Source organism: Salpingoeca rosetta, assembly GCF_000188695.1.
Source record: "Salpingoeca rosetta unplaced genomic scaffold supercont1.28, whole genome shotgun sequence".
NCBI classification, from domain to species: domain Eukaryota; class Choanoflagellata; order Craspedida; family Salpingoecidae; genus Salpingoeca; species Salpingoeca rosetta.
This window is the reverse complement of record NW_004754906.1, coordinates 1,484-8,228: the sequence shown is the minus strand read 5'-3', so window position 1 is coordinate 8,228 and position 6,745 is coordinate 1,484. Positions and strand designations below refer to the sequence as shown.

At 50.4% G+C, this 6,745-nt stretch overlaps 1 non-coding gene across 1 annotated transcript; it reads left to right on the top strand.

Annotated features, from left to right (window-relative positions):
• Positions 1-1,975: 1,975 nt before the first annotated feature.
• On the top strand, positions 1,976-6,745 carry PTSG_20030 (the record flags this gene model as incomplete). The annotated part of the gene is made up of 1 exon (XR_001137165.1): positions 1,976-6,745. It is a non-coding gene; the product is annotated as a 28S ribosomal RNA (ribosomal RNA).

Sequence of the window (6,745 nt, the reverse complement as noted above, 5' to 3'; positions counted from 1 at the left end):
GTGCCCTTGATTGGGTGTGTGTCAAGTCACGTAGTGGTGGGGCGCTGTTGGGGGCTTTACTTTGAAAAAATTAGAGTGTTCAAAGCAGGCAGTCATTTGATTTGCTTGAATAGATTAGCATGGAACAACGGAAGAGGACTTTTGGGCCTGTACTGTTGGCGTGTGGTGCGGGGGTATTGTGGAGTGAGAAACCGCAAGGTTTTCTTATTCCTCCCTCACCACATCGGGTCTGAAGTAATGATTAATAGGGACGGTTGGGGGCACTGGTATTTCGTTGTCAGAGGTGAAATTCTTGGATTTACGAAAGACCGCCGACTGCGAAAGCATTTGCCAAGGACGCTTTCATTGATCAAGAACGAAAGTTAGGGGATCGAAGACGATTAGATACCGTCGTAGTCTTAACCATAAACGATGCCGGCCAGGGCTCGGTGGGCAGCACAAATCATTCTGTGATGGAGGCGCCATCGGGACCTTTAGGGAAACCAAAGCGTTTGGGTTCCGGGGGGAGTATGATCGCAAGATTGAAACTTAAAGGAATTGACGGAAGGGCACCACCAGGAGTGGAGCCTGCGGCTTAATTTGACTCAACACGGGGAAACTCACCAGGTCCAGACATGGGAAGGATTGACAGATTGACAGCTCTTTCTTGATTCCAAGGGAGGTGGTGCATGGCCGTCCAGCTTTTGTTGTGAAATCTCTGTTTGATTACGGTAAACGGCGAGACCTTGACTTGCTGATTGGTGTGCGCCTGCTGTTTTGTAGGCGTTGGAGATTACGCGCAAGCGTGTCTTTTGACACACCACTCAGAGGGACACTCGGCGTTGCTATTGAGCGTAAGCCGAAGGAAGTTTGAGGCGATAACAGGTCTGTGATGCCCTTAGATGTTCTGGGCTGCACGCGCGCTACACTGACGGGGGCAGCGAGTATGCTTTGGGTGTTTGTGGTGGGGAAAGTCTTGTGCTTTCTGCATTCACAAACATCTATTCCTGCGCTGGAAGGCGTGGGGACTCTTGTGAAAACCCGTCGTGCTGGGGATAGATGCTTGCAATTATTCATCTTGAACGAGGAATTCCTAGTAAGCGCAATTCAACAGATTGCGTTGATTACGTCCCTGCCCTTTGTACACACCGCCCGTCGCTACTACCGATTGAATGGTTTAGTGAGGCCTCGGGATTGGCGCGTGGGCGCTGGCAACAGCTGCCCATGTGTTTCTTTGCTGAGAACCTGGTCAAACTTGATCATTTAGAGGAAGTAAAAGTCGTAACAAGGTTTCCGTAGGTGAACCTGCGGAAGGATCATTCCAACAAGGAAAACGTTGAAAAGCGTGGCTGGTGAGGGGATGGCGAGAATTGGTGAGGGATGGTGAGGGAAGGTGGAGACACTGGACTGAGCCAACCGAGCCAACTTGAGCCAACTTGAGCCAACAAACCAACCAAATCGCTCTCGCACGCTTATGTGTGTGTGGGAGTGAGCATTGTGTGAATGAAGACAAAAACAAAGCAAAAGCATGTGCATGCGTGCATGAGCATTGTGTTTGTCGCAGTGGAGCACATGTTGTGTGTGTTGCATTGCGATGGCAGTGTTCTTGTGTGTGTGTGCGATGTGGATGTAAAGATTGTTTGCCTCGTGCAAAGAAGAAGAAGAAGTGATCACAGCAAGAAAACGTGTGTTTTGGATTGTTGTTGTGGCAGCGGCTGCGATTGCACACACATGTCCGTGTGGGCGAAAGCATCTTGCTGCAGCAACAGCAACCAAAAGATTTGTGCTGTGCTGTGGACATATGAATATACATGATAACCACAAACGAGTGAGTGAGAGAAAGAGGGAGCGAGAGAGCGTTGTGATGTGTTGTGTTTGTGTGTGCCAACAAACATTGTGCGTTGGAATACACACACATGACACATGCGCACTGCAACCACCCTCACTTCAATCTCAACATCTCATTCAACACAACCAAATTAATAACCATGAGACAACTTTCAACGGTGGATCTCTAGGCTCGTGCATCGATGAAGAACGTGGCAAGACGCGAAATGTAGTGTGAATTGCAGAATTCCGTGAATCATTGAATCTTCGAACGCACATTGCGCCTGTGTGTGTGGGCATGCGCCATTGTGTGCGTGTCTGTGCGTGCGGGCATGTCTGCCTGAGTGTCGCCACTCAATCTCATTGACAATGCGTTTTAGTGTGCTTATGAGGGTGTGAGTATGTGTGTGGGTGTATTTGATTACTGCAACTATGCAGCAGCAGCAGCACACCTTTGTTGGTGTGGTGTTTGTTTGTTGTGTAGCAGTATGAAGAAGCGCCCACGCATGCATGCACTCATATCTCATTTGCACTCTGTGCATTGTTGGTGGCCATGGGGTGTTAGTCGATGCGGTGCACACACACATTTTTGCTGTGTGTGTGTATTGTGTGAGACTGGACTCTGAAGAGGAGAGCTTACGACTCCATTGCGATGATAACTGTGATGATGGTGACTGTGATGAAGAAGGAGTGGGTGTTTGTGTGTGAGCATGTGGATTGCATTGCACGATGATACGATGCCTTGTGCGTTGTGTTGTTGCTGTCGATGTGATTCACACCTCACACACATCCCACTTCTATTCTCATACTGTTGTCATCACACACTGTCGCTGTGTGGGTGCCGTTGTTGCGAGACCACGGCAAGCACATGCATGCTGTATCTGCATATGCAGCAGGATACAACAAGCTGTGGAGCGATGTGTCAACTGGCATCGTTGTTCTGCAGCGTGTGTATGCTGTGTGTGAAGAGGCATGTGCTTTGTGTGCTTGCAACTTTATGTGGCTTTTGTGACACTGGTCATGTGAGCAAAAACACTGATGAAGAAGAGAGGGAAACTTGTGAGAGAGAGGAAACCTGGAAGAGTGATGGACGGAGCATTGTGTGTGTGCACATCACTGCACTTGTTGCAGTCTATGTGCACAAACGACTGCATCCATCCATTTACCTCATTCCGCTTAATTTCTCTCTCAAACCCCCTTCCCCCTCTACTCACTTCACTTTTTTCTGTTGACCTCAGGTCAGGCAAGGGTACCCCCTGAACTTAAGCATATCACTAAGGGGAGGAAGAGAAACTAACAAGGATTCCCTCAGTAACGGCGAGTGAAGCGGGAAGAGCTCAAGCATTGGAATCTCCACAAGCTTCTTTTTTGTGGCGAGTTGTAGTCTTTATGGGATGCGGGCCGTCGCATGTCTTTATGATGGTGCACAGCTTTTGTTGTGCATTGTTGTTTGGCGCAGCACCGAGTTTCCTTGGAAGAGGACACCGGAGAGGGTGAGAGTCCCGTTGGTGCTACATTATTTGCGCTGATGTGCGGTGTGTGGTCCGTTTATTCTCTTGAGTCGGGTTGTTTGGGAATGCAGCCCAAAGCCGGGTGGTAAACTGCATCCAAGGCTAAATACTGGCACGAGACCGATAGCGAACAAGTACCGTGAGGGAAAGATGAAAAGCACTTTGAAAAGAGAGTTAAACAGTACGTGAAACCGTTGACAGAGAATCGCTTGCAGCTAGCAGAGACTGGGCGCGCCTTGTGATCAGGGCTTTTGGTGTGGTGTGTGATGATAGTGCGGGGGGTGTTTTGTGTGTACTTGTTGCACATATGCGCCGCTGCGTTGCTGTTGTTGTGTGCTGCGCTGCCTGCACTCGCGGGGCGTGTCTGCCAGCATGAGTTTTGTGTGTGAGAGACGGCGATGCGAGGGCGCCCTTGTGCGTGGCGCATCTGCTTTTTATGTTTCTGTCGCACGCGGGACTGAGGAAATTATCGATGCGGTGGCTTTGTTATGTGGTCTTTGGCATGGGTGCTGTTTTCGGCATTGTGTTGCGCAGACTCTTGTTTTGGGATGAGGGAGACTCGTTCTCTTGTGCTGTTGACAGAGTGTGTGCGGGCGGTGTTGGGAATGTTGCGCTTGCCGCTTGGCGCACACCACCGGGGAGATGCTGGCGACAGGGCTGCAAACGGCCCGTCTTGAAACACGGACCAAGGAGTCTAACATGTGCGCGAGTGTTTTAGCGAGCATGAAGCTAGGGCGCGCAATGAAAGTGAGAGGTGGGATGCAGTGTTGTGGAAGTGTGCGTGAGTACACTTTTAACAGCACTCGCAGCACCATCGACCGATCTGGATTGGGGGAGGGGGAAAAGCACTTTTGTGTGGCTTCCACCTCCTCCGCTGAAGGATTTGCGTTTTAGCGCAGATGTTAGGACCCGATAGATGGTGAACTATGCCTGAGTAGGGCGAAGCCAGAGGAAACTCTGGTGGAGGCTCGTAGCGATCATGACGTGCAAATCTGTCGTCGAACTTGGGTATAGGGGCGAAAGACTCATCGAACCATCTAGTAGCTGGTTCCCACCGAAGTTTCCCTCAGGATAGCTGAGACTTATTTTTTGATCTTTTGGTTAGTTTTATCTGGTAAAGCGAATGATTAGAGGCCTTGGGGGAGCCACTTCCCTCAACCTATTCTCAAACTTTAAATGGGTAAGGCGGCGCGCTTTCTTTGTTTATGAAGCGGGCAATGCTGAATAACCGAGTCTCAAGTGGGCCCATTTTTGGTAAGCAGAACTGGCGATGCGGGATGAACCGAACGCGGAGTTAGGGTGCCGGAATCGACGCTCATGAGAACCCACAAAAGGTGTTGGTTGATATAGACAGCAGGACGGTGGCCATGGAAGTCGGAATCCGCTAAGGAGTGTGTAACAACTCACCTGCCGAATCAACTAGCCCTGAAAATGGATGGCGCTCAAGCGTCGTACCTATACTCCGCTGTGTGTGGAAGAAAGCGAGCGAAGCGAGCATTCGTGCTTGTTGCGTCTCAAAACTACATGTAGCCACACACAAGTAGGTGGGCGTGGAGGTGTTTGCGTGAGAGCAATCTTTTGAACAAGCCGTGGAAGCCTGTGGCGTGAGCCTGGGTGGAGGGGCCTCCAGTGCAGATCTTGGTGACAGTAGCAACGATTCAAATGAGATCTTTGAAGACTGAAGTGGAGCAAGGTTCCGTGGGAACAGCAGTTGGCCACGGGTGAGTCGGTCCTAAGAGATGGGGCAGTCCTGTGTCAAGTGGGGAGTTGTTGCGCGTGTGTGGGTGGTGGTGATATTATCGCCATGCTTGCACACGTGTTGATTACCCCAGTCCATCGAAAGGGAACCAGGTTAAGATTCCTGGACCAACGCACGCCACAAAGAATGTTTTGATAGAGCAGCGGCAACGCGTACAAACTCGGAGACGCTGCCGGGGGCCCTGGAAAGAGTTTTCTTTTCTTTTTAACGAGCTGCATTGTGGGGAGGAGTAGGGGGAAGAGTGTTAGTTTATTCTGCGCTCTTCAACCTTCCTCCTTTACATTCTCTGACCCTGGAATCAGTTTGGCTGGAGATGGGGTGAGAGGCTCGGCAAAGCACCACTGACCTTTTTTTGTTGTGGTGTCCGGCGCGTTCCCGGCGGTCCATGAAAATCCGAGGGTGTGAATGGTAGCAGTGTGGGGGGAAGAAGAGAAGCACTTGTGCTAATCTATTTTCTCCGCTGCATGTGGGCGTGGTTGGCCGTACTGATAACCGCAGCAGGTCTCCAAGGTGAAGAGCCTCTAGTTTGATAGACGAATGTAGGTAAGGGAAGTCGGCAAAATAGATCCGTAAGCTCGCGATAAGGATTGGCTCAAGAGGTTGATTGTGTGTGTGGGGGGTGGGGGTGAAAGGGGGTGTGCTTGCATGCCGCTCTTGCACCTTCACTCTCTGCGCACACTGTTTTTTTAGCAACCGATCTTGAACTGGTACGGACAAGGGGAATCCGACTGTTTACTTAAAACAAAGCATTGCGAGGATAGGCTGTTGCGACGGTGTAGACGCAATGTGATTTCTGCCCAGTGCTCAGAATGTCAACGTGAAGAAATTCAAGCCAAGCGCGGGATCAACGGCGGAAGTAACTATGACTTTCTTAAGGTAGCCAAATGCCTCGTCATTTAACTGGTGACGCGCATGAATGGATTAACGAGATTCCCACTGTCCCTATCTACGCTCTAGCGAAACCGCAGCCAAGGGAACGGACTTGGCACAATCAGCGGGGAAAGAAGACCCGCTAGAGCTTGACTCTAGTCCGACCGTGTGAAAAGACACCAGAGGTGTAGCATAGGTGGGAGCAGGTGTGGGTTTACTTGTGCTTGCGGCCTTGAAATACCACTACTCTGGTCGTTTTTTTGCTTATTGAATGACACGGGGCTGGTGTGGGTGATTGTGGTGTGCGTAGCGCGCATTTCTTGTGTGAGCTGTGCGCACCTGATCACACATGTGCACCATTTCTGGAGAAAGGGAGGGCAGCGTGGAGTGTTCTTGCACTTTATGTTATGCCGATCCCGACCCGCTTTCAAGACGAGGTCAGGTGGGGAGTTTGGCTGGGGCGGCACATCTGTAAAACGATAACGCAGGTGTCCCAAGGTGAGCTCAATGAGAACGGAAATCTCATGTGGAGTAAAAGGACAAAAGCTCACTTGATTTTGTGATTTTCAGGATGAATACAAACTGTGAAAGCATGGCCTATCGATCCTTTAGTCGCGGCGGATAAGAGTGAACAACGCACTCGTGCGTCTAAGCTCCCATTCTGCACTGCGCCTGTTGACAGCTTCAACCTAGAGGTGTCCGAAAAGTTACCGGCGGGATAACTGGCTTGTGGCAGCCAAGCGTTCATAGCGACGTTGCTTTTTGATCCTTCGATGTCGACTCTTCCTATCATTGTGAA